This window comes from Catharus ustulatus, chromosome 3, assembly GCF_009819885.2.
Source record: "Catharus ustulatus isolate bCatUst1 chromosome 3, bCatUst1.pri.v2, whole genome shotgun sequence".
NCBI classification, from domain to species: Eukaryota; Metazoa; Chordata; class Aves; order Passeriformes; family Turdidae; genus Catharus; species Catharus ustulatus.
The window spans coordinates 47,509,815-47,537,542 of NC_046223.1; the positions used below are offsets into that span (position 1 = coordinate 47,509,815).

Here is a 27,728-nt window from a genome sequence, read left to right on the forward strand (position 1 = left end):
TTATAGAGCAAGGGGTTATCAAACAGCATCCTGTGTTTGTGACATCTCTCACATAAACAGAATTGCCACCTATTAGAAATGTCTCAGAAATCTTATCACGGGATAAATGTGACATAGGATTGATTGTATTGCAGTGATCCTAGACATAGGAAGGAAAACTAATCCTAAAATTATAAAATATGACAAAACCTACATGCAATAAACCCAGTTGCTCAGAATTTTCTAAATATTTTAAGATGTGGACTATAAAATTAATTTTATGGAGATAATTAAAAGGTACTGAAAATCATCTGAAGTCACACATCTGAGTCGGCTGTGAGGATGCTTAGCTGCCTTTATAAATCTTAATAGTATCCAGTGAGCACTTAACTTCCTTTTCATAACTTTATTTGCATTCCTCCTTTCTATGTACTTCACACAGTTCCCTCATTCTACAGTCCTTGTGCTCTAAAAATGCTGCTGCTTCTATGGCATTTCTCTTTTGTACAATGACATTGACACCAAATCACCCATGTACTTATAATTAGTGGTTTTTATTGTGTACTATTTGACTGCTAACATCTCTGCTGTTAGGATTGGCAGATTTTAGATTAATGCATTGCACAGTGATCTTTGATTCATTAAATCCTGAAAACAGATCTAAGGTCAGGTGCCACAATGAGCACCTTGGCTTCTGCAGTTCTTTGTACTTTCAAATTGCAAGAAAATCAATGACCCTTCAAGACATTAAGAGGTGTTAATGATACTGGCACCTTATGAAGCTGATGTAAATGCAGCTAAACAAAAGATATTATAGAGATCAAAGCAACTATACTCTTTTGCTAGTGACCAATCTGAGGCACTGGGTTTTTTTCCCTGTGTTTCATTAGCACGGCTCCCTTTCTTACAGGGGTGTCTTTGCTCTTCACAATGTTAGTTTTTCAAGATTTGCACTCTTGAAAATTCAAGCAGATAAGGAGGTCACAGCTAAACAGGCTTCAGGGACTGAACATTTTGCTTTAATGTTCAAACAAAAGTGCCTTCAGTGAAGTTTATAACATTACACTTAATTATTAGCTTTGTGCCAGTTTAGTGGTTATCTTAGTGACATTAAAATAGCTGCAAATCATGACATTAGTATAAAAACCTCAATATGCTGCTAAATAATGATTTTATTCCATTGTAGCATGACAAGGAAAGAAGAATCCTCCTCTACTGATTTCACTGCCAGGCAGACAGGATTATTTTTTGAGCTTCTATTCACCTTTGTTGCTTGCCATCCCCCGAACTACCACATCTATGCTTGATTCCCTGATTTTGGAACTTGTTCAGGGTTGATCAGGGCTGGCTGTGAGAGCTGTGCAGTCTCCCCTTATGGAGCAGGATGTGATGCAGCTGCAGCAAAGGGTGAGAAGGGCCCCTCCTTGCGAGGGAGCAGAGGTGCAGGTGTGGGTGGCAGAGACCTGCAAGGTCTCTGGGGGTGTGTGGGGCATGTAGCCCTTAGCCAAGCCTGCTGAGCTGCTGGCAGGTAAAATCATCAGGTGTGATGTACTACACAGCTGGCAGGTGCCATGTTTGGGGTTACATGTTTTGGAAACTGGAGGTGAAACAAAGCAGAATGTCGAGGATATCCAGGAGGGAATTTCTGAGCTTTGATTTTGAGTCAGTCTGGTTTTTATGCCATGTTTTTTTATGCCAAGTTGTCTGGTTTAAGCTCAAGCCAATAGGACAAATCCTGGCTGTCATGGTTTGAATGATGGGTGAGTGTGACCTTTGCTGGTAGAAGAGACCTTGAGGTTTTCTGTTGCCATAAGTGGATTTGTATTTTAAGGCTTCCCTGTTGAAAGGGTTTTTTTCATAAGGATTATTGTTAAGGAAGTGTGCAACTGCATTCTGCCTGCTATTTTATTAATGAATTTCTATGGGAGTCTTTCCTTGCTAACTTCTCTTGCAAATTACAGAGGAAGGAATACGAATACTTGTATTAACCTCAAGTGTTGGTCAACGAGATTATGTAAGAAGTCATGTCATGTAATGGATAAACTGACACTGATCTTTGTAATCAATTGCTCCTTGATTGCTCCCAGGAGATATATGTTTTGATAGGAAAAAGGAACTTGTCTTCAATTCAATTATAGTATGCAAACAAAGTTCAGGATTTATCTAAAGGAGATTGAAAAGGTGATGGGGAAAGTTAATGGTTTATGTTCACTTCAGAGAAAGTTGATTTTATTTGAAATTACCTACAGCCTATCAATATGAACACTTTCCAATATGCTGTAATGTTAAGAGCATCGTGCTTTTTCATGCCAGCATACTGCCTGCCAATAAAAAAAATAATTTTAACAGTTAGCCTGTGATTGAGCCTAGCCATACTTGCTCTGCTTGTGGTGGATAACCAGAAGCTCATAAATGACTTTAAGTACCTGGAGTGAAGGCTTAAGCTGTGAAGTTTGAGGCTGGCTGAGTCACGCCATTCAACTGCATTTCTCTGAACCATTTGATTTGTATACTTATTTTAGTTTGAGATTTCTGTAATACCCTATTGGAATAAGCTGGAAATAAGATTCTGGTTCCAGCTGATCACTGTGTTGAAAATGGTTGTCTAATTCAATCCTACTTTATAGATTCCAACATATTACTCAAGCCAACAGATGTAAAAAAAGTGAGTTTCAGTCGATGTCTATCTGAGTTGGAAAACCTCTTGTGACTACTTTTACATTCAAAAAAGAAAAAGAGTTCTTGCATATAAGGCTAAGAATTTATATAAGTGGAACCTAAACATTCTAATAAAAAAACTATTGTTAATGCAGATCTAAGCAGGAAAAAAAATACAAGAATGCTACATGAATGAACAGAAAAGCTCTGAACAATAAAATGTGAGTCAAAATGCATATTATGTGCTTGTGCATATTTTGTGGTATTTAACCCCTTTCTAGATGTCATGTTCCTCATAGCACTGCTGTTTTTGTTCTAGGGTTGGTAGTGGGGTTTCTTTGGTGGAGTACAGTGGGAAATCAGCATCCTGAGCCCTTTGCCAAGAGGAAGATAGTATAAATGCTTTCCATGTCTTCATTCTAGGATCTACTGGGGATAGGTTTTATATATTTTTCTTACAAGTTTTTGCATTGTATTACTTCCTCATTGCTCTGGAAGTCCAGGTCACTCTGTACTCTGTAGTGAGTTTGGTAGGTGCTATTCTCATATGAAAAATGGCTTTTATAGCTAAGCCAAGCAGCAGTAAAGCCACAGGCAGGACTTGGCAGGCACAGAGTGGGACAAGCGGCAAACCTCAGGGATGGGCCCCAGCAAACCCCCGGGCACAGCCTGAGGCATGAGTGCATTATATGGTTTGGTGACATAGTGACATTTAGTGACAATTAGGACATAGTTTAGTATTTGACTTGACAGTGCTAGGTTAATGGTTGGCCTTGATGATCTTGGAGGTCATTTAACCTTAACAATTCTATAATTCTATGGTTACTGGGCTGAAGGGCTGCTGTGCCTTCTGTGGGGGATGGATCAGCTAGAAAAAACAGTAGCACCTACAATATGCTGTTAATGTTTTGTGTAAATAATAGTGTATTTTGCCCTCAAAGAATGTGACACACTGGTATCAACAGAATGATAGGTCTTACCTTTGTAAATTGTTGTAAATATAGGGAACTCCATAAGAATATCTTGTACGGTATTTCTGCTATAGTACACAAATTTAACTATTAGCCATAATATTTTCAGATTGGTAAATCAACTTAGTATCAAGAAATATAAGTCAAAGTATTGTACAGGTGAATGAATTTAAGAGTTTAGGGATCTGTGAGAACAATACAGGTAATCTAAGCACTTGGAATGGCAGAACATTCTATTTTAAACTCAGCTAATTTTCACATAATTTGATGGGATCTGAAAGAAATGCACTTATGCTGGTATACCCAAGATTTTGGTGACAGGGAAGTAACCCCTGGATTATTTTGCATGATGCTGTACCATAATTCCTACTGAAGCATTTAGGATCAGCCCTTGGATCAGAGCAGCTGCTCACTGGAGCAGGGCATCTGAGCTGGAAGCTATGGAAGATTGGTGAAGGGTAGGCTGATATATTGCTTAGGTTTTACTGATAGTTCACAAGCTGTAGCAATGTTCTGTTTAGCTCTTTTGGTTTTTTTGGTTTTTTTTTTTTTTTTTTTTTCACTGTACTTTTGTCCATTCCCCTTGAAGAAGCTGATGTGTCCTGTTCTCTCTATTGATAAATGTGTGCACATATCACAAAATTCCTCACCATTCTTGTTTAATGAAGTTTGGCCATTTTATAGATGCTTTACATATTGCATCCCAGATGGTTGGTTTTCAAGGGCTATCAGAATGAGGCATTTTTGACATTGGCCAGATGTGCAAAGTAACAGTGACATTGCAAATATAAAACATATGCTAGCAGGAAATTTTCTGTTATTTGTGCAGTATGGCAGCTGTTAAATTCTACACAATCCTTGGAGCAAATGGCAGGTGTCCCTTATTTCCTAAAAGACCTCAAATAAAAAAGTGCAAACATATTTTTTGGCATTGTTACAAAGGTAAGGTGTTTCAATTGTGGAATCAAACCCTGTTTGGTTTCTCTTTCCCAAATAGCCTTCTTTATTTAAAAAACAATTAGAATTTCCTGCATGAACATCTGGAAATACATTTGGTAAAGGATGCTGGCAATTAGGCTTCTTTTAAAATTTCTGATGGATAGAATATGTCTTCTTTTTTTTTTTCTTCTTTGACCCTTTTCTTTTTCCTTAGGTTCTTGATGATGTATTTGTTGCTGTTTTAGGTTTTTTTGTTTGGTTTGGCTTTTTTTATATTCCACATGCTTCCTGAAGGAAAAGGAAGAGGATGTTAGGGACATAGAATAATTTGGCATGCTAATAAAAAGTAAGAATAGGCCCAGAGGTCAAATGACACAGACTTAGAAAAGGCAATAGAGTTTGCTGAGGAATGAGACTTTTTATATATATATGGTAGAAATTTCTTTGTTTAGGAAAGAGCTCATGCAAGACTGCCTCTGTTGCTTACAGCATCACTTCAGGAGTTCAACAATACCAGATACTTATTGCATAGATGTTCTTTGAGTTAATTGTGGCTATAGTGGTTGGGATTTCCAGTGAAAAAAGACCAGGTGGAAATGCTGTTCAAAACTTTCCTCAGAGTGTAAGAGGACTGAATGAGAAGAAAGGTTAGGTTATCTGGGAAACACATAGTTGACCAGATACATTTTTTTTTTTTTTACTGAAAACCAGAAAGAATTCCTTCTGTATGCAAGCCCAAATTCCTCCTTTACCCATTAGTGTTTCTGTGTTTGATGAGAAATAGTCAAGCAAATTCTTGCTTAGCTATTGCAAATACTTGCTAGCAGAAAGGTTTTTTCTTTACATACTGCACAGTCCAAATTTGTTAATTTTCTATCTTCACTTATGATAATACTCCTTGTACTGCACTTAATTCTCTCCTATATAAATATTATCTTGTAATTAGGTTTTTCTACAAAAATCTCAACTATGTTTAACTAGATATGGGCCAGCTGTATCATATTTGAGCTTTTTGGGTATTTCAAGTAAATGTTAATCTATCAACCTTAACTAAATAGGTGAATATTTTGTTTTTCTGCTTTCATTTAAACTAGCTAACTTTGTTTTGAATTGACTGCACTAAGCAAAACAATAATTATTTGAAGAGCAAGATTAACTTAAGCAAAAATTTTACCACTGAATGTCTTTATGATCCGTGAATTAAGTCTTTGCCAAAAAAGCTGGTTCAGTTCGATTTAGAGGCTTACTACATGTGGGAATAAAAATGCTAAATAAAACCAAAAGATCTCTGGACTTCAGAAAAGCTTCAGAGGACATGAAGAAAAGAGTGCATGATATTTGAGGCAAAAAGTATGGCATTGTGAAAAGTAAGATCAAAGTTAAAATTCTTTCTCTCTCTCTTTTCAAGCCTTTTTCCTAAGCCAGGAAAAATAAAATGTATCTAAAATGGCAGAAAATTTAACATAACTAAAGAGATTGCGTCTAACCAATGTGAGGTTGAGTGCAGTGGTCAAGAATATAAACAAAACAAGGCATTTATGTTCTTTTCATAGTTTTCTATCTAGATTTATTAGTATTAGTACCTAACACATTTTTATTCTGCTGTCAGCTTTTGACAGTACTGAAATAAATAAAGCTACACTGATCTCACTACTGGAAGATTCTGAGCACTTTTTGACTTGGAAAGTGAAAGGCACAGTCATATATTTCAGAAAATGTATGCATTTTTTACAACGTAAGATAAAATAACTTTTAAACTATGAGTTTCTCACCAAAATGTGTATACTCTTGGCTTGAAAATACTGAAGATAATTTAAACCCTTGAACAACAAGATATAAATAGATTTTCCAGATATCATTCATTTTCAATGCTGGCAATGACACTGTCTCTTCTTTTTGCACATCTTTCTCTCTTCTTTCTGTTTTCTTTTTAGAGGCACTATTTCTTCTGTCATTTTTTTATCTTCAGTGTGCACCATGCAAAGTAGGAAAAAATCTAATTAACCAAGTATTGAAACACATTGCTCAAGGGAGAAAAAAAAAATTACCCATTACTGCTAAGAAGAAATCATCAAGTTCCAAAAGTTTTGTAAAGGAAAAGCAAATACTGCAAAGAAGGCATCCAAAACAATGCAACCCTGTTCTTCAGTGTTCACCTGATGCCAATCACCTGCCTTGCCTGTGAATGTCTCTGTCAGCAGCTCTCCTCTGCTGCCTGCCAGCTCATGCCCTGCCAGCCCTCTGCCATTTCTCACCCCCTACCTGCAGTCACTGCAGCCCCTGCCTCTGCTGGGACACGTGCTCTGGGCTTGCCATGGTCAGACTCACCAAGAGATGCTGAACATGCAGCAGAGCAGTCTGATGTATTTTGTGCAAATACGTCTATGTATGTTCCTCTACCTATGATGATCTTTGGCACACAAACCACTGATTTCCCACCACCTTTCTCTTTATAATAGTATTTCTTTCTATTTTTCATAAATAGTAGTTTTTTGATAAATACTATTGCTTTAGATTATGTGATACCTTATATTAAAGTTTCATTTATATACATATATATGAATTTATAGTCTCATCTTTACAGATTTGAAGAACGTAGAAAGTAGATCTGATGCCTGGCCTAGCAGATTAGATCACTTGGGACCTGAACTATGTCTTACTTTCTTAGTTCTTCTGGTATACATGTCAACTTGGTTGGTGAAGGCTTAGTGAAACATTTTGCCATAGCAATGCAAGAAAAGTAGATGTTTTTTGACTTTCAGATCTACAGCACTAGCAAATATGGCAGAACTGTCACATTTCTTTTTAATTCCTTGTAAAAAAAGTTTCATAAGTTAGATCTGTGAAAGATTTAAAAAAAAAAAAATTAGGTCTTAATTCAGATCTTAAAAAGACCCAGCAGCCAGAATAGGCTTTTTAGATTTAAAAAAACCAAAAATACAACTCTGTAATTTTCAAACTTACTTTCTGTTTTGTTTGTTGTCATGCAGGTTTTTTATAACAAGTTAGAAGCAATATTATCTGTATAAAATCAAACATTTGTGATGAAAGTTAGGGATAAGGGAGAGAAGAGATTTGTACAGTTTTGCAGTCATTTACACAAGCAGATGTCACAGAAACTAGTTCTGGAGTTTCTCCCAGTCCAAAATGTGCTCAAGAATCCGAAATAAACATTCTAAGACTGGTCCAAAGTGTACAAACTTCTTCCTTTCATAATTCTTCACTGTCAAGAATTTATTGTACAACATGGTATTTAAGTTTTTGGACATTCAAGTTCACAGCCAAGCCTGCAGTAAAGGGCAAGGCTATATCCTGCTGGCTTGTATTATGGTATGTCTTTGCAACATTTGCAAAGGCTGGGTGATCAGGTAAGTCTGAACATGAATAAAATAAGCCAAGAAGTAGTAAAAAACCCTCCAATTATTTCTACAGAATTTAGATGTGTGTCTTTTCTAGGTGTGTATGCTTAAGAATAAACAGAATTAGTGGTAAAAGTTCTTGGGAAATGTAACATACAATCCATGGTTGAAAGAATTCTACCAAGTGTTACAAGCTTTAGATGGATATATTTTGAAAGCTGGGAATGAAAATGGTAATTAAGCTTTACTTAGCCTCATTGCTTCTATCCTTATCCTGGTTTTAGGTGGATTGCTGCCTGGGAAGAAGAAGGGAAAGTTGGTTATTTGGGAATGATTCAGCTCTTTTTTACCTCTTTGGTTATCTGCTGGTGCCAGAGGTGCTGCCAGACACCTCCTGAGAGCAGCTGAATTGTCAGTGCAGACACAGGCTTAGCTGGGCTGGGGCAGGCAGAGCAGGTCCAGTGCTCCATGGGAATCTGGCATTTACCACCTGTTCTTTTCCATGGTGTACCTGCTCCTATTTCTGCCCAGGAGATCACGCTAAGGTGGGAGCCTGGATACAGTTTATCACTTAGTCCAAAAAAGGCATATCCCCAGGTTCAGAGTGCTCTCAGCTTTATCTTGCTTTGGATCTGTCTTTGAAACATCCCCAATTTCAGCCCTCAGGAAAGCCTGGTGAAAACAGATCCCCTTGGCTTTGCCTCAAGACAGAAACAGTGTGCTGCAGTCTTAGCTGGTGAAAACAACTTTTTTTTTTTTTTTAAACTCTGGGCTTTATTATTAGAAAGGACCTTTTCTTTGCTGTCTCTTCTCCATTCTCTGAGTCTACTAAGGAACTCTTTAGTTTTTATTCCTCTTTTCTGAACTTGGCAATTTTCTGTTCAAGCAAATCATAACCCAGCTGACTTGAAAGAAAAAGCAATTTATAGGCTTGAAACTGTGACTCTCTCCAGCCCTCAGGTGCTTGCAAAACAGCCAGGAGGTATATTGGGACATGTGATGAAATAGAAAATGCTCTAATAAATTTAGTGGTGATTACTAAAAAGAAATCCTGTGCTTATGCCTGCAGAGGCATTTTGTTTTCAGAGATAGTTCTCTATTAAAAAAAGGAGACATTTTCTTTGTCTGAAAGAATGGGATTTGCCCAAGTAAGAGGATTTGCTAAAGACTATGTTAATTTATTTGTTTTCACTCAGTGGTGGCATTGTATTGCCTGCCATATTTGCATATTTCTGTTGCATACCTTTCAGGGAATTTTGCACAGATTAAAGGGGAGCTATGTGTATGCTATTATTTTGGAAGTTCTGGGAATGAGAACACTGTATAAATTGGAATTCATTTGGATATGAGCGGATATTGTTATTATATTCTCCAGTATGAATACAGCAAACTGTGGCCATCCACCTGTAATCCTTCTCAGTTAAAGCTGGGACTGCAGAATGAACACAAACTGGATTTAGCATATCATTAAAAATGAGCTGGGATAGGGGTTTGTGGCCCTGCTTCATTCCACTAATTCAAAACCAAACTACTTCCCCCCTCAAAATCTTCATGCAGAAACTCCTGAAACTGAAATTAAAACAAGTCTCTAACTCTTAAAGTTTTGTGTAGCATATGTTGTAGATGTATCTCTAACTCTGCAGGATTGCCCCTGGAGTAATTTTTGAGTTTGGGAACTATGGGAGTTTCCCAGCAGTAAGGTGAGGCCATATGGGGCTAGGGTGTACGCAGAGATCTTCAGGCTAGAGTATTTTACTTCTGCTTTTTGTATTTTATTTCTTTTTTTCATTCAGGAGAAAATTTTCTCTCTCTGGCATGATTGTTCCCACCAAGTATCTGGGATACTGAGGAGAAATTCACTGTAGGAACTCTAAATACTTTCAGTGTACCCCTGGAATTACCTGAGGCTCTCCAGCAACTGCGGGAAAACCCAGGAGACACCAGCAAGGTAATAAGTTCATGGCTTTTCTTTGTTCTCCCATCTTGTACTGCATCCCCAGGGGCTCACCTTCATGTCTGAATATCACCTTTACATTTCTGTTTACCTCTTAATAATTTATAGGTTCCAACCTGTTCCCAATCAAGAAAGATGCTTGGCTTCTGATCATTACCTCAGATTTCTGCAAAACAAGGTGCCATAGAAACTACAGCAAAAAAGAAAGGAGAAAACAAGTCACCCAGAGCTGAGAAATACCTGTGAAATACCTGGGATTTTTCAGAGTTCATTGGGTTTTTTTGGTTTTTTTGGTTTGTGGTTTATTTTATTTTATTTTGTTTGTTTTGTTTGTTTTTTTCGGTTTTTGGGGGTTTTTTGTGTGTTGGTTTGTGGCTTTTAAATTTGTCTTTTTGGTGGTGGTTTTTTGTTGTTGGTTTTGGGGTTTTTTAAAAAACTTTGCCTCTGTATCTTGGCGTGATAGTGTCTAATCACTATAGCTCATAGTTTATGTGAAATCTATCCCAACGAGCAGTGCTGAAATGCTTGCTCCAATTTAAGACCACTATTGGTTGCTACTTTCTGCCAGTGGTAGAAGTAATTTTCTGTGCACAGGAACACATAGCATTTTTCTATCAGCTTTCTTTATTTTTTTCTCCCTGTCTGGAAGCACCATTATGCTAAGGAGGAGGTGATGCCTTATCTCACTTTGCAGCCTCAAAAGCTGTGCTCTTGTGGACCCACAGCCAGCAGCAGCCCCTATTCCAACCAATGAATCTCTCCTTCTACAGTGCATTGCAGTCACTGAGGGCTTGACTCTCATCCTGTGGTTATGAATATCATCATCCTTGGGTGTAGGGCGGGGAGTAATGGCTATCCTCCTGGAATTTTATGGACTTAAAAACCATGACAAAATAACTTTTGGTTATGGAAGACAAAGAATGGTGACTCACTTGGTCATTTGAAGGTCTATTTTCCCAGTTAATTCTCATGGTTTTCTAATTTCTGGTCAGCAGTGCAAAGAGATAACCTAAAAACAATGTATCAGTGAGTCAGAGAGGAGATAAAATAGTTTCTGAATTTAGAGGGGTTTATTCTCTTGCTGTTATTAGTCACTATGGTTTTCTGTTGTCTTGATATGGAGTCATTGACCTGTTCTGACATTGCTATTTTGATTTCATTCCCTTTTTGAGCAGAAAGTTTTTTTTAAAGTATAGAAAGCTCTGTCTGTTATGTTGTGGCTAATAGCAGAGCTGCCTTTGAGCTGTGAATGGCCATACAGTTGGTAGACAGAAGTATCATTAATTGAGGTTATATTTTGAATGCAAATATTAAGAAAAAAATCTGCCATCTGGTGAGCAGATATTTACCCTATCTCTCCTATCTCAATTGACTTTTAGGGAATGGATTTGGACCATTTTAATTCTGTACATTCCAATCAGTCTTCAGGCTGGTCATATGAAGTATAGCACAGGAGAGAAAGCTGGACCATCCTCCCACTCCAAAAAAAGAAATACCATTGAAGCAGAAAATTGCATCTGTAGAAAAATAGGTAAGAATTTAACTACTGGTTAAGTCATGAAATGGCAGTAAATATAACATTAGTTTATTCTTTTAAATACAAAGAGGCTTAACTAGCCTTCCGTATGTAAATCAGGGACAATCTTTTGGTATGTAACTTCCTAGGATGGAGGAGGTTGAAACCCACCCAAACTTGAAATCAGACTAAAGCACTTCCTCAGGATTGCTGCTTCATTTCGTGTGTGGGTGCTTGCTGTATCCAGGTCAAAACAATACAGCCCATTTTGTCTCTTGCCTCCCTCCTCTCCCTAATACACTCCTGCATTTCTGTGTCACCAAAGCACTCTGCAGCGATGAAATTCTTCCACAGACAGGAAGGTCCTGTGCATATGCAATGAGGCACCTGGGGATGGGAAGGAATGGGGTCAGGGAGCGTAAGCATGCTGAGGAACTTCATCCCAAATGTACATTAAAGGGCAGAAAATATTTATGGTTTTGTTGATCCTTGAGAAAAATCAGGCATGGTAATGGTGTAAAAGCTTTTTAAAGTGGCAATAAATAATAATTATTATAAATAAGCCTTGGAGTCATAAAAATCCCTCCTTGGCCACCTGAAATATTTCTATATAAATAACAGTGCTTTTCTTAGACCAAAATAAATCATACAAATGAGTGCTTTCATCCAAGTCCTCTTATTTTCCTAAAGGGTAATGAGTGATACATTATTTATTGCAGGAATCAGGTTAATCCAAGTTTTTCCCAGTTTCTGAAGAGAAGTTTAGGTCAATCTCCAGCTTTTAGCAGATGCTTATAAGCACAAAGAAATACTAGTGCAATCAATGGCATTAGAATGTGTATCAAGTTTTTAAAATCAGACTTTTTTTTTTTTCCCAGAAAGTAGGTAGACACTGTGAAACACTTCAAAGCAGAACAGAGTTGTCCATGAAAGGACAGGGTGTCTGTCCCTCTCTAGCAGAACAATTGATACTGAATAGTGCGGAAAACAGCTACCAGAGAGCAAAGCCTTTCAAGGCTTAAAGCTTTGATGAGGAGGAGCAAAATTGTAGCTCTTATATGTACATATACACTGCAGCATACTCCAGCCTTTTATCAATATTTATCAAAATACCTCTAAAGATATTCATTTAGATGTGGCAGCATCAGGCCACAGCTACTCCTATCATTACTGGTGGTTGTAGTTGGTCAACAACTGTATAAAAGGGTGCATGTATTAGAAGCAAGTATTGCAGTGACCTGGTAGGCATTTCTAGCTTAGTAGAGCATGAGGGTTTATTGTGACCTGACTCTTGGGAGGTGCCTCTGCATCCTTTTTCCCATCTTTGTAAACCTCCTCCTAGGCCTGAGATAACATCTGGACAATAATACCACCTTTACCTTATCTCAAGTTCCCACTGGGGATGAGCTTCAGTGGTGCTCACAGATGCCCTCTGTCCTATAATTTGGGGTGATCTTTCTTTGACTGGTGATATGCACATGAGCAGTTGCCTCTTTACACAGATTTCCATGGGGGAATTTTTGTAGGGATGCATTACACAGGATGTACTGACCAGATCTCACCTCTGCCAGGCCAGGGCTAGTGCCATCCTGTTGCTCCATTCTGTGCTTGTCTTACTGCAAAGTTCTTCTAGCCTTAAGAGTGTTTGAGATGGGCAGCTGTGCTCTTTAAATCCTTACAGGACTGTGTCTCCATGTTGACAGAAAAGACAACAGCAAACTTTGAGTCATATGCTGGCTGCCAGCACAAACACTTTCAGGATTCAGTTTTCAAATCTCCTGTTTTCTTTTGGCATCTCAGTGCATGAAAAGCTTCCAGGAGTTTCTCAGTCCTTAAGATCATTTTTCCTAGGAACATTCTTGACAAGTGAAATCCCCAGCATACTGCCTGTCCATGTGACTGTCAGTATAGGGAAAGAGAGTAAAACACACACTAAATTGTACCATAATTTTCTAGGCAAAGCTAAATGATATAGTGTATTTTTCTCTCAACATATTTATGTATGCATTACAGTATTTACAGAACTGCAACACGTCAGCTGTTGAGCAACTGAATGTATCATATTACTACCCACATCACATTTCAAAATGACAACTTTAGCCACCAGTAGGAAGTTTGCCTACTTTAGACTTCTGTTAAGAAAAAGCAAAATTGCTAGTAGCAAGACTGCTATTCATCCCAGAATGGATACATCTGGAATAGAATGCCGAACAGCATCAGAACCCATTCTTCGCCATTGAAACCAACCAGAATGTTTTGACTGTGCCTATATCTTTGAAAGATTCAAAACAGAGGGGCTGGAAATGGTCCCTGACTCATCAGAAATCCCAGATTTTCTTCCAGTGGTTATGCAGTGATTATATATGAAGATGCTGACATTAATGAACTTGCTCATTTGATATGAGTATGACTCTGAAAATTCAGTTTTGTAGATGAATAAAACATGCAAATCATATCTGAGTGTAACAGCACTTGTGTGCTGTTATGTGACAAAGAGTGACCATTTGCTGTGATTATACGTTTTTCCTGGTTTGACTGCTCCTATAAAGGACAGAATAGCTTCCCAGGCTCTTTTCTAGTTGTCAGATCCTGCTGGCTGGACTACTGTAACAGACATTGTGGCCTTCCTCTACAGTCCTTCAGATAATGATTGAGTAGAGGGACTCTCAACCCATTTCTCATTGACTCTTTGGGGTTCCAGGAAGCTTCTGTGATCTTGGTGTTGCAGGACTGCAGCACGTTGACCACACATGCTTGGCCAAGGGGGCATCTTGAAGGAATTTAGCACCCGCTATTGACTCCTGAGCTTGGATTGGACTGAAGCTGTGACTTGCCAGCACATCACTAGGACAGGGACAATCAGTGTGTTACTGGGGTGGTTCTCCATCCAGACACCTTTAGATAGCTTTCTCTGTGTCCCTTTTCTGACTGTTGGATGTTCATCCTGGATGATCTGGAAAATAAACTGCAGGCTTCCCTCCCAGCTGGCAATGTCTGGGAGACTGTCTATTTTGAATATACAGGTATTTAGGTATCTAAGTTTAGACAGATGAATTTCAGGATGTGTGCTCGCCTCTACTTTCTGGTGATCCAGCTTAGTGGTGTATAACCATAATCAAGAGTACCTGGTCTCCTTAACCCTTCCTTCTACTTCCTTTCTGCTCACTGAGAACAGCACCACATTTCTTGGATATCAGAATTGTCTTCAACAGAGCCCCTGCCCAGGGCTGACTTGAACTTCAGTTTCCTCTTACCTAGTAGCTTTAAAACACAGATACTGCTCCATACCTTCCACTAGCTCTATCCTTCAGTCTTTTGTAACTTGGTTATTGCAGCCTCCTCTCTTCTTGCGTCCCACATTACTCACATTTATTTACAGCACTGCTAGCTCTCTTCTTTCCCAGCTAAGAATTTTGGCCCTATCTTCCTTCCATCTCCATGTGCCATTCTTCTTTGTTCATCCTTTGTCCATTCTTTGTTTGCCCATTACACCTGATAAGCAGGTTTTTTTTTTTTATTTTTTTTTTTTTTTCCTAGGAGGTCATTATTTGCTCTGTTTTATCTGCTAAATAGTGCCTGGGAGAGGCACAGAATTAGGCTGCCTGCACAGTTAAACTGTTCAAAAGTCCCATGCACAGCCATGGTGCATAAGCGGTCTTCCAGGTAATTCCTGAAATAGTTTGAGAATTAATACAGGACAAACTACTAATTCTGGGCAGTTTGGATACTATTTCCAGGGCAAGTTTACCATTCCAGGGTGGACATGATTATAGTGTGCCACCTGGTCTCAGGACCAGAGAAGAGCCTCAGAACATCCACGGAGTGCTTCAGACTTCAGGTCTGAAATAGTGGTAGATTTCTGCTGCAAAAAGCTCAAGTGTATAGTAAGAAGTAATTGAGATATATAATAAAAATTGTAATAGGTTTTCTCTTGGGATTCCCACTCCCACTGTGTTGCTTAATTACTGCTGTTTAATATCCCTGCTCTAAACAAGCTCTTGGTTCCCCTGACATTATTTCAGTCACCTTTGCCAAAGTTTAATAGTCCAGGCAGTGACTATACTTTTGTTATCTAGTAATTACTCTGTAAAGAAATTGAATGTCCAGGCTTTAAAAGTGAGTAGACATCTGCCTGCAAGTTACCTTCTAATGAAGAGAGGAAAGAAATTTTTCCAAAGGTTTCATCAGAGCTATATTCAAAATCATACTGCTGTTATAATCTCTTCTCGGAGAGTCTCAGATTTGCCTTCTCAATTTAATTTATATATTTCACACAGATGTTTCATTTGTCGAATCTGTTTTTGCACGTAAAGTATTATTGAATTAAAATGTTGCCTATGAAAGAATAGCTAGATAACTAAGCCTCATGAGAATAAGCCTCCAGAGTGCAAACATCAAAACCATATTAATATGTAGGAAAGCATCTGAGTGGCAAATTTTATTACAACTAATTATGGAGGCCAGCCATTTCTCTCTTGGTCATCACTAATTTTCATTAAAAATGTCTTTACAAACACTTGAAGTGTCAGACACTGCAGAGACCACAGAACTGTAACTACCTTGTGTTTTCCAGAGGGCCTTTGGTTTCAGAGACGTGTGAATGATTGGGTAAAGGTGTCCTTTGGCACCTAAAATATCCAGTCATTTACTGCTAATGACAGAACATTGGGCTGGGATTCAGGAAACTTGGATTTATTTCCAAATCTGTGTCGGCCTGATGGATCACTCTGGGCAGACACTCCACCTTTTGTGCCTTATTTTCTCCTCTGGAAAAGCAAGGCTGACCCTGAAACCTCTTGATGGAAAGTGAAATAAAATAAATAGCCATTTTTATTACTACTCAGAATATCTTACATAATCCTTTTCCTTTTTAATTTTTTTGATAAATAAGGAATTTTGTGTCTATTTCACAAAGTAAATGTGATGCCATAGTGAGAACAGCTGATTTTCTTCTGTTCCTTATTCTGCTTTAGAGAAAGCCTGTGCCTTTGAAGACAAGCATATGGAACAAATCCTTCATTAGTATGGGTTAGTTTATGTATGAAAATTTGTAACAATTACTATTTCATTACAGATTTCAGTTACTTAGTACTTTTCCATTCTCTTTAGTCATCTACCTTAGAAATAGCACTTATATCTAAGGACTGCTCACTGTATTCAAAAAGAAAGTACTTATACTATATATAGCATTAATTAAGCTACAGAAGTAAAGTTAGAAGGTTATTGATTACTGAAAATTATTTGCACTTGTATGGAGAGGAAGGGGGAGAGGAATCTGGGAAGTCTGTTGCAGTCTGGGCTCTCTGTATGGTCCATCTTCCTCTTCCTTCTGAAGCTGCAGAAATGGAAAACAAAGGGAACTCTGGATTGTGACTGCTGAAGTGAGTTGTGCAAACAATGGGGCAGATATTGTCACCTTCTCACCTCCTCACAGTACATAGGGCTGTTTCACTTGAAAAAGACCATCATATACAACCACCGACCCAGCAATGACAAGTCCCCAAGTGCCACACCTACACACCTTTTAAGTACCTTCAGAGATGATGATTCAACCACTTCCCTGGGCAGCCTGTTTTAATGCTTGATAACTCTTTTGGTGAAGGAATATTTCTAATATCCAATATATACCTCTTCCGGTGCAACCTGGGGGAAAGGGACTCTGTCAACCAGTTTCTTACACAGACCAGTCTGCTCTATAGAAGTCCAAGTGAGCAGTTCTGCTGACTCTTCTTTCTTTTCCAAGAATCTCTTACCATTTCATGGTAGCTGTGCCCAAGACAGCCTCCAACTGTCCCGTCTCCTGCCAGTCCTTCTCTCCTCACAAGCAACAGGTCCAGTGGGACACCTTCTCTTGTCTCACTCACTGGCTGTGCCAAGGATGTTGTCTTTCACTCACTCCAGGAATGCCCTAAGCTGTTTCCTCTCTGCTGTGTGATATTCCACCACACATCTGGTAAGTCCCCCACAAGAAAAATGGCAATTGTGAGACTTATTGCAGCTTCTTAGAGAGCATTTCATCTACCTGTTGACCTGGTTGAGTGGTCTATGACAGACTCTTACCATGACATCTGCATTGCTGCCTTGCTCCTATCTGTAAACAATGATATAAAGTTCCAGCTTTCTAACAAACAGGGCTAACCTGCCACTTCTCCTTCCTTGCATATCTCTTCTGAAATGTTTATAGTAATTTGTTGCGGAATCCTTAGGAGCTGGATCCTTCAGAGGCTGTGTCCCAAAACCTGAAGGACATCTTTTTAAGTGGAAATGATCTGCAGATTTCTTGTGATGACTCACAGATGAGAACTGGAAGGGAGGAGAGAATATATTTTTCATGTCCTGGCTCTAACACATAAAAACTTTGAGGCTCAGGAGAGGAATGTGTCTCATTCAAAATGCACAAGTTGAAAGTTGTTTTTAGTTTCTAAATGCATTTTTTTCTCTCCCACTTAGGATCTTTCCCCTTTATCTTCATGACCTTACCCTAGAATATTTTCTTAGCCAGCAGCAAATCCTTAAGGCTTAGGCAGTGGAACGATTGATGGAATTTTTCAGAGAAATGTGAGAAGTGCCGGCACTGTTGTGTTTCCTATGTTTTGCTGTTTTCCAGATTAGTGTAGGTTCTGCACTGCTCTGAAAGATACAGCTGAGTTTGCCATGGGAAAATCCACAGCCACGTTTTGGCTTTGTGCTGAGATTCAGTTTGCTGGAGTGCGGATTTTGTGTGTGTTACAGTGGTGTCTAGGAGCCCTTGTTGCTGACCCAGGTGCTGCTGTAGTTGGTGTTGCAGAGACTCAGCTCTTGTAGTCACCTGGCTCTTCTCTGGTGGCTGTGAAACATCTTTTACAGGTTACACAAAACCTCGTGTAGCAAAATCTTTCCTTCCCTGGGTGCATCCATGGGTGAAGCTCGTTTGGCACCATGCAGGGCTACAGAGGGATCTGCAGAGCCTTGGAACTTCATTGCTTTTTCCCACGCATGTGGTATCTCGTTTTGAGTCAGGAACCCTTCTGAGAGAGAAGGATAGGAGTTCAAATATGTATCCTTTACCTCCTGTTTCCTCCTGGCTGTGCCTAAGAGCCGTGGATTCATCCTTGCCAGCTGAGAAGGCAATGTCTATGTACTTCCAAGCATGAAGTCACAACTCCTGAATTCTCAGGGCACTCACATAGCTATTTATATCTTCCAGTAGTTCCTTTAGACCCAGACAATGGCTTGTGCTCAAAGTTATGCTTGTGCTTAAATGATCTGCTATCTATTTAATGTTCCATAAGAGTAGTAAGTTGCAATTACTCAGAAAAACAAACAAACAAACAAACAGGACTTCTAAACTCCTTAATAATTTGTTAAAGTTAGGTCATTGTGGTGTTTTAAAGAGCAAATAACATGGAAGATAAGGAGTAAAGTCTCTTCCCATGGAGGAGATCTGAGAAAAGAAATCTGGAAACTACTGATCCAAGACTGGCTGCCTGGGTCTTGACTCATTGTGAAGGCACAGATACAAGTTGCAGCAGTGACTGAAGAGTGAGCATTCTCCTCAGGTGCTGGCTTCAGTACATTGGCTATTTCCCTAATAGATTGATCCAGATTTTTCTCAGGATATACATATAAGGTATTCATGTGAGAGAACTCCATTTCAGTTAGAATAAACACCACAGGAAATCTTGTAACACTCCAACAAAGTACTACAAGTGACTAGTTAAGAAAAATGAAACCAAAACAAAACCAAATGAAAAAACTATAAAATTATGTATTTGAAACTTCTGTATTTAGCTATATTTTTGTGATAGCCAACTACCTTCTCTCTTTGTGTCTTTAGCCTTGCTAACATATCTGTCAAAAGACACTGAAGACCCTATTGATTGATCCTTCTAACACAGTTGTCCATGAAAACAAGACAATCAAGTAGCCTTTAATTCACACCACTCAAGTTCAAATGAGATGTCCATTACAGCATATGAGGAAACAAAAATAAAAGAAGACTGAAGGCTCCTTTGACTAATATTTCTACTCTAACAGCTCTGGAAAATTCTATAGGGAACTACATGTTTCCATAGCATAGCAAAGTCATCAGGCATTACATGTTAGAGCAGATGAAGCATGTTTCAGTGAGTCAGAAGCCAGTTGACATGAAATAAATTCAGTCTGAGACTAAAGAAAAGATTTGGTTCTCTTGTTGGAAAGTGAAGGTTATTATTATTATCATTTTATCTAAGACCTTTTAAGAACTCAATATATTGTGAGTCACTTTCCCTATTTTGTGTTACTTTTCATTTTCATAGTACCACCCTTCCTGGTTTTAGCAAAGCGAGTTCCTAAGTACTGTGAGAAAGGCTGTGCTCCTAATGATAACACTGATGATGTTTTCAGAGCTGGGAACTGAATGAGGAAACTTGTTATGCAGATTCAGGAGGATCAGATAAGCTTCTCCTTCAATGAGATCAAAAGTGGGGTTGTATTTTAAGAAAGCATTCAAGGTGTGTTTTCAGATTTTTGAGTCTGTTTTAAGCGCACATGAAGAGAGGGTCAGCTGAGATGAATCATGGTGGGGAGCTCTGCCAGTCTACATCTGCTTAATACCCGCTGCTGCAAACTTCTCCCAGAGCTTTTTAGATAATAATCCAGCATATGAATAAACTTGGGACTAATTCAGTGGAATGGCTTAAATGATATATATAAAGGTGACTTAACAAATATATCTGTTTCCTATTTGGTGTGAAGTCGTTAGAGGGTATAAAGGCAAACAAGTGAGGTAAAAACAACACATTGCCTAGAAGCATATTTGAGAAATAAAATTAATGGGATTTTGTAGAATTCACAGTTCAGGACTTGTTTAATCAAGAATGACATGTTTAATCAAGTTGTGATGGATACCTAATCAAGAGGGATTTCAAAATTATCTAACAATTTTGGTGTAGCTTTTGCTTTATAATAGACAGCATGACACACACAATGCACATTCCCCTTCCTTGTTTTTTTATTTTTTTACCCCATTACATATAAGACTGTTTCAGCAGTTTTAAAATCAGAATGGATAGCATTTGCCAGCAAAAGAGATTATAGATTTTCCCCTTTAGTGTTTTAGACTGAATACTTTCAATTCTTCTAGCCATTAATTTCCTCTGTTAATGGGCTTTGCAGCAGATGGACAAGTCTATTATTTAGTGAACATGTTTGATTAGCAGCTAAGTAATTTCTGTCATTTTCTTAACACTCATGATGTCTGCTTTCAGTACTATATATATACCCTTAAGTCATTTTTTAGTATATATGCCAGATTTCCTGCTTTTTGTGGTAACCTATTTATTGCACAGTAATTTAGTTTATGATGGAAACACAGGAATCCCAACCAGGGTTGATAACAAGATGGGTGCCCTGATTTACAGTGTTCTGACTATTTGCATTCCTGTAGGCTTTTCATGGGCAGCAAATCCAAAACTCCACATGGTCCATGAAGTTAGGCTGCATACCCCTGAGCCAAAGAAGGTACTTTTTAATTCTGTTATTCTGTGATACTGTGTAATCCTATGTATTATTAATAACGTTTGCTTATATAATAAGCTCTGCTTAATGAGCTATTATTTATGATTACATAGAGAGTTGTGATAATTCTATGGGGCTTTCACTGTAGTTCTTATCAACTGCAATTTCCTGAGCCTAACAGACGTTTTGATGCCGTATCTTACCTGTGAACACACTTTATATTATTCCTGTTTTCATTCTGGGCTTCACATTCTAGTGCTTTTACTGAAGCAAAGTTCATGTATACTATTGTGTTGCAGTTCTATACCATAAGTTTTTGCTTTGCTTACACATCAGAACAAAACACACAGGAAGGAACTCAAAACTGTTCTCCTTTTAACTGTAACTATAGAATTTTTCCTTCTTTCAGGAAGTACTTTGTGGTCATCTCATGGAAGGTACTATCTGTGTCACAACAGTAGGCAGTAGGTAAGTAAGGAGCATTTGATACATCTTTTGAAATTCTTGAGCCATTCTTAAAAGCGGACATGTACCCAGTTTTTCAAAAGTGTTAAAGACAGAGGGAAGTATAATAAGCCTTTGTAATTCTTTTTGTAACAAATTCAGTGTTCTGTACATTATCAAATATATGCTGAAGACTAAGTACAGAATAAACCTAAAGGAAAGGATCAGAGAGGGGATGGGGCAAGTGTCTCAAGTGGCTTTTGAAGCTCATTGTTTGGAGCTCTGAGGCAGGAAGGGCTGTCTGAGCGCTGGGGATAGGGTTGTAGGTGCTTGGAGGAGGTGGGAGCCCTTGGCTCTGTCTGTCCCTTCGTTGTCAGGTGGAAATTGTGGTGATTATTCACTAAGGAGGAACCTGCAGCTTGCATGGCCTCCCTCACATGCTGCTTTCTGTTACACCCAGGCCCTTTCCAGCCATAACAAATCCAACCTATGACCATCCCAGCTCCTCCTACTGTGTTTTGCCCCAATATATTTTACAGTATTGTAATTTTTCCTATCTACTGATGGACTCTGATCTCCTGGTTATATATTGGAGTGAGATGCAGGGTGATCTAAACCAAAGCAAGCTTCCCTGATGCTCAGGAAGGTATATTTGGAGTCCAGAGCCAATGGAGCTGGTTTTATTTATCTTTTTGAAATAATAAGAAGCCAATCACACAGAAAAGCACATCTACTGCTCCTTTGCTGCCAAAGACATTCAGGAGGTTGAGAAGACATTCAATGTAGAAATGTGTGTTCTCTTGTGGAACTTACTGAGTTATTTTCATAAATATATTAATTTACCATAATGGTAACACAACACCTTGGGGAAATGGCAGTACACATACATTAGTCCTGCTAACTTGGCTGGACATATCTAAGGGGAGAGTAGCTGAGGAATGCAACCCAGCCAGTAGAAGATCACAGGTATTGGTATGAATCAATATTTTTTTATAATATAAAGCCATCAGATTGCATTTTACTGTTAATGAAACATGTTCAGATATGTTTGATAGAGTAATAGAAACCCAAATTTTAGTTCAGGGCCATTTAAAAAATTGCCATGTTCTTGTGTTGCCCTCATTTTACTGCTGTGCCCTACTTTTGTCCTTTTATCACTTTGATTTATTATTATTCTACACCCACTCTAATCTAAATAGAGACAAAAAATACTGAATCTGTGTAAAAATTCCCATTTTTAAATTTTTCTACCAGAAAAGTTGGCAATAACTGCAAGAACATTCATCAATTTTGTAACTTCTTTTGTAATTTGAAATGTCATCCAAAATAGTTTATTTTTAGAAGCGTGAGGAATTTGGAGAAAACTTCTGTTATTTTCTTCTCTCAAATGTAGGAAATTGAAAAGTGAAACAGAAAAAAAAAGTTATTTTTGTTCAGTATAAAAATTAACTGTTGCAACTGTCTTAACTACTTGGCAATGCATGTGGATATAAGCTAGAAGTCATTAAAATGTAGAAGTACTTTTAGCAATTTCATAAAAATAACATTTTTTAAACAAACAAGTTTTTTAAAATAACACATTTGTATGACTTTAGGCAGGAAATGACAGGGAGTAAGAATTTGTACCAGAGGAAGTTGAGGGCCATAAATGTACTTCTGTTGTTAACAGGTGAAGATTAAGTTTTATTGCAATGTCTCCAACTGGAAAAACAGAATATCAAGTCCACACATAATTTGAAGAGCTTAAAGATCACAAATAGCACTGCCTAAATGATTAAAGGATGTTTGCAATACTATACATCTTACAATGTGTGTTCTAGGGTGAGAACATGCAGTGAAATTCTCCTTCCAAATTTCATCTGTTGAAGTTAGATCTAGCAGAGGACCAGTATTGTGAAAAGACAGGTCTGATCTAGAAACCCAGGTGTTAGTTGATGTGTTGTTAAGTTGCGTAAGCTGTTTTGAGATATCTACTTTCCTTCTGACTCTGTCTGAAAACTGGCACATAGTCCTAATTTCTCATTCTCACAGAAAGCTAAATTTGTAAGGTGAATCACCCGATTCAGGAACAAGTAATTGTTTATTAGAGACTGTGAATATTTCTTGAGATAGAGCTGGATGCTTCATATTAATTTAAAAGCATTTACCCATGAAAGTATCTGCAGTGCTTCTGCCTGTCAGAATGTAGTGGAAAGTACCTTTCCTTCTTCAAGCTCAATAATGTTCCATGGGAAGTGGTAGAAACTTCCTGTAATTTCTGTTTTCCCCAGTGGGAAGGATTTGCTGAACCTGGTGAAAAGTGAGACTCAGAAACCACAACAGCAACATGTGATGATGATGAACAAACACGACACCAAGTATTCTGCATCTAACAGATACATGCACTAAAAAAATGGTAATGGACAATACAGGAGAAATTAAAATGGAACAACAACAAAAAATCAACTTGCTTTTTATCTAGTCAAAAACTCCCTACCTAGAGCAGTCAAAGCTTTCAAGTGCAGCTTGGAGTTTGGGGACTGACAGGTTGTTTGTAGACCTCTCACTGACTGGAGCAGGTGCCCTCAGATTTAAGCCTTTCTTTTGTTTTTGCTCACAACACAGGAAATAACTGGTATATTCATAGGCACAATAACAATAGTCATTAAAATGGTGAAAAAAATAGAATTGTGCTCTAAAAATATGGTTAATGGAGGTGAATGAGCTCTTTATCACAGAGACCAAATTTTTCTAGCACATTGTTTGTACAAACACTTCTGGATGAAGCTGAATGCTTAACTTACATTGCTTTTTCATGGCACTTTTTAAGATGTCAAATGAGAAAATAAAGGGCAATTTTAAAATATGTTAGTCTTTAAATGTTCTACTGCAGGGTTCTACTCCTCCTAACGAAATTGAATGTCCAAATATAGGTAGAAAGAAAGTAAAGATTGTTACTCTATCTCTTAAAAATAAAGACAGAAAATGAAGCTACTGTTTTGCTAAAGTCTAGGCCTTTATACTGAGAAAATAAAAAGACTTGTTTTGTTTCAACCCAGTTCCAAAAGCTTTGAATTGGTTAGCTAATTGGAAATGCTTAAATTAAATGGTATTTCCTAGCAATTGCCAGGGTGTTGTTTGGGAGTCCATTCTTCCCTGTGAGCTGAATTGCTCAAGGGACTACACAGCCCAGAACATAATGAAGAATTCCCCGCTGAACAATGTTGTGCTATATGCTCTGAGATGAGCATAAAAATGGAGAGTTTGATGAGCTGGCTTGCACTTCATCTCCTGAAAACCATTGCAATTTAACATACTTAAAATGAAATCCTCTGCATCTGCCCTAGACTGAATTGGAAGCTTTCTTTTGCTCAGCACTTTTGAAATGAAAATTTTCAACATATTTGAAATAAAACTATTGGATTTTTTTTATTGTGTGCAAACATTTGGTATTCTAGATCCTGTCCATGCAAAGAGCAAGTGCTGAAATACAGGTTTCCTGGACTGGAAATTTGAAATTTGTTGATGTAAGGTTGGCATGTAGTCTGAGCTATAGTGATCCTATAGGGGGAGTAAAATGTCTGCTGAAATATGTGTTTATTTCTACTTCTCACTGTTGTACAGGGCAAGGGAGACTGCATTCCTCTGGAAAAGGAATTGCTAGCTAAATGATGGGACTAAATGAGCATTTCTTTAGGCCCATCCACAGAAGGGCAAAAAGTCAAGTTTTCAGTATCAACAATTAGACTTGTAATGAATATTCCCTGCGATATGCAGGACATCCCTCAGATCTCTCCTTTGGGGCAACCCTGAGAGGACAAGGTAGTTTCAGAAATGAAAAATCTGAGCCAGCACCTGAATGAAGGACTCACCCCTTGGGCATCAGACTCCTGTTGGCTGCAGCTGCTGCTAAACTGTGCACTTGCCTTGTTAGAAGATTATAGGAAGTGTATACTCTGTGTAACCAGGTGGTGCAATAGAAATGAGCTCAACTAAACACTCACTAAATGTTGAAACAAGCAGAGCCATCCCAATGAATGCTGAGTATTGACAGAGTCACAGGCACTACAGGAACTGAGATTATGGCAAACATTTTCTTGCCTCTATAAACGTAAGCAATTATATTTAAACTGCCAAGAAAATTAAACTTATTTAAGTTTACCTCAGTAAACCACTGTATTCTTGATTTGTGTTCCATATAACCAAGAAGGAGTGTTCTGATTTATGTGAAGAAAACATATGAATAAAATTATTCTTTTCCTGCATACTTAGCTGCTTCCAATGCATTGCCAGCTTCTTCAGTCTCAAATGATGCAATGAGCATAAGAACATTAATTTCAATGAAGTTATGATAATTTATATCAGTTTAGTACTTTAAACCCCTATGTTCCATAATCAGAGAAAAACCTCACAGATTCGTGGAATTATTTTCTTTCACATCTCCTCAATTTCTCATTGCTGGATTTATGAGTACAGTAATTTCACGACCATAAGGCACGCAGGATGTAAGGCGCACCCCCGAGAGTCAGCAAATTTTTCAACTTTGTACATTATGTAAGGCACACTGGACTATAAGGCGTACTTTTTTTTTGCCATGAAGATCCATGCCGCGCACAACAAAGTAACAAATTAGTAGTGGAATCCCACGATCGTGGAGTTTACTGGCTGGTGCTCAATTTGCAAACATTTTTCATGGATTGGTGTAGCCTTTAAACGCAGCCCCAAGTGCCCTCCCCATGCACAGGGCCCGGCACTCCCGCTCGCCCCCGGCTGGCGAGGTGGGGCTTGGGGCTGCTGTGGTTCAGGGCGGCTCAGGGCCACCACGGCTCCCGGTGGTTTGGGGCGGCTCGGGGCCGCCTGCGGCTCGAGACCATCTGTGGCTCGGGGCGGCGCGGCACTGCCTGCTCCCTCTCTCCCTGTGCGGCTCCGGCTGGCCAGGGGCCAGCCGGTGCCCCCCCTTCCCTCATGGCTTGGCACTCCTGTGGCACCTCCCGGCCTTGTGGCTCTGCTCACGGCTTGCAATTTTTTTTGCAGCGAGAAGCTGCGCCGCGTGCAGCAAAGTAACAAATTACTGGCAGGTGCTCAATTTGCAAACATTTTTCACAGATTGGTGTAGCCTTTAAACGCAGCCCCAGGTGCTCTCCCCGTGTGTGTGCCCCTGCACTCCCGTCTGCCCTTGGTGCCGGCTGGTGAGGCAGGGCTCAGGGCTGCCGCGGCTCGCCCCCTCCCTCCCCATGCCTCCCCGGCGCTCCAGCAGCCCTTTGCAGCTCTGGGAGTCCCGCGCTGCCCTGGCGCTCCGGGTACCCCGTGCCGAGCCAGGAGCCCCGCTCCCCCCAGGGCTTTTCTCCGCGCCGTTGCAGCCTTGATGTTGGCGGGCTCGCCCTGGCCTGGCGCTGCTCCGATGCCGCTGCCAGGCAGGCTCTGCTCAGCTCGGGACTGTTGCGGGCTCGCACTTCCAGGTTGGCAAATTTCGCAACTTTGTACATTATATAAGGTGCACCGGACTATAAGGTGCATTTCCAGGTTCGGGGGAAAATTTTAGTCAAAAGGGTGCGCCTTGTAGTCGTGAAATTACTGTAATTGACTCATTAACCTGTCTGAATTGAATTAAATGTAATTATGAGTCCTACCTTTACATCTCCAGCTCAGAGATTGCTTTAAGGGAATCCTCCACTGGGCTTTTGTTCAGTGTAAATCTACCAGATGCATCATCATCTGTAAATCTCCCTGTTTCTTCACACACATGAGCGAAAGGAATTGGGAACACTTTGTTGTATTATGTGGCCCTTAAACCCTCAAATTCTCCACTGCAAGACATGTACAACCAGCTACACTGTTCACCAGGAAAATTATTGGAACTTTCTATAACTGACTTAGAAAGAACTGCCCCAAAATGAGTAGAAGGAATAATCCTGTTCTGGTAAACACAAACTTCAAATGCAATAACTATTATTTATTTGCGATAATTGCTTTCTCTTTTCCTTCTGTGCATATAAAAACCACTGTAATCAGAAGCTGAATCTTGGATACAGGCTGAAGTAATTTTTTTTTATTATATGTTCACTGCAAAAAAAGGCTATAAAAAAGATTAGACACTATAAATCTCTGCCAAGAACTTTTTTTCACGAGCTATATATTCAGTCATTCACTATTTGGAAAACTTCAGAATAGACTTCATCCTATCTTATTTAGTTAAAATATGCCATAAGGCAGACCTGCATTCTCCAAGCTTCATCCTAATTTTTTGGTTTATAATTACAAATATTGAAATCTTAAATATTTGATTACAACTCAGATTTTAAAACTAAAATGAAAATAGGATAAATAACTGAATTTAAAAATATGAGGTTCTGAAAATGTACTTACGTTTTTTCATGATTGGATCTTAGATATTCAAGGACTCAAATCAGTTTTTTACAGGTTTTCTCCCTGTGTTACCATGGTAGCTT

General features: G+C 38.8%; 1 long non-coding RNA gene across 2 annotated transcripts; it reads right to left on the reverse strand.

Annotated features, from left to right (window-relative positions):
• Positions 1–4,367: 4,367 nt before the first annotated feature.
• Positions 4,368–27,728, reverse strand: LOC116993354. 2 transcript variants are annotated; one of them, XR_004417274.1, is made up of 4 exons: positions 27,646–27,728; positions 23,448–23,589; positions 10,793–10,869; positions 4,368–4,835 (listed from the first exon to the last, which is right to left on the reverse strand). It is a non-coding gene; the product is annotated as an uncharacterized LOC116993354 (long non-coding RNA). The 2 variants fall into 2 exon arrangements; XR_004417275.1 differs by lacking the exon at positions 4,368–4,835 and adding an exon at positions 9,963–10,050.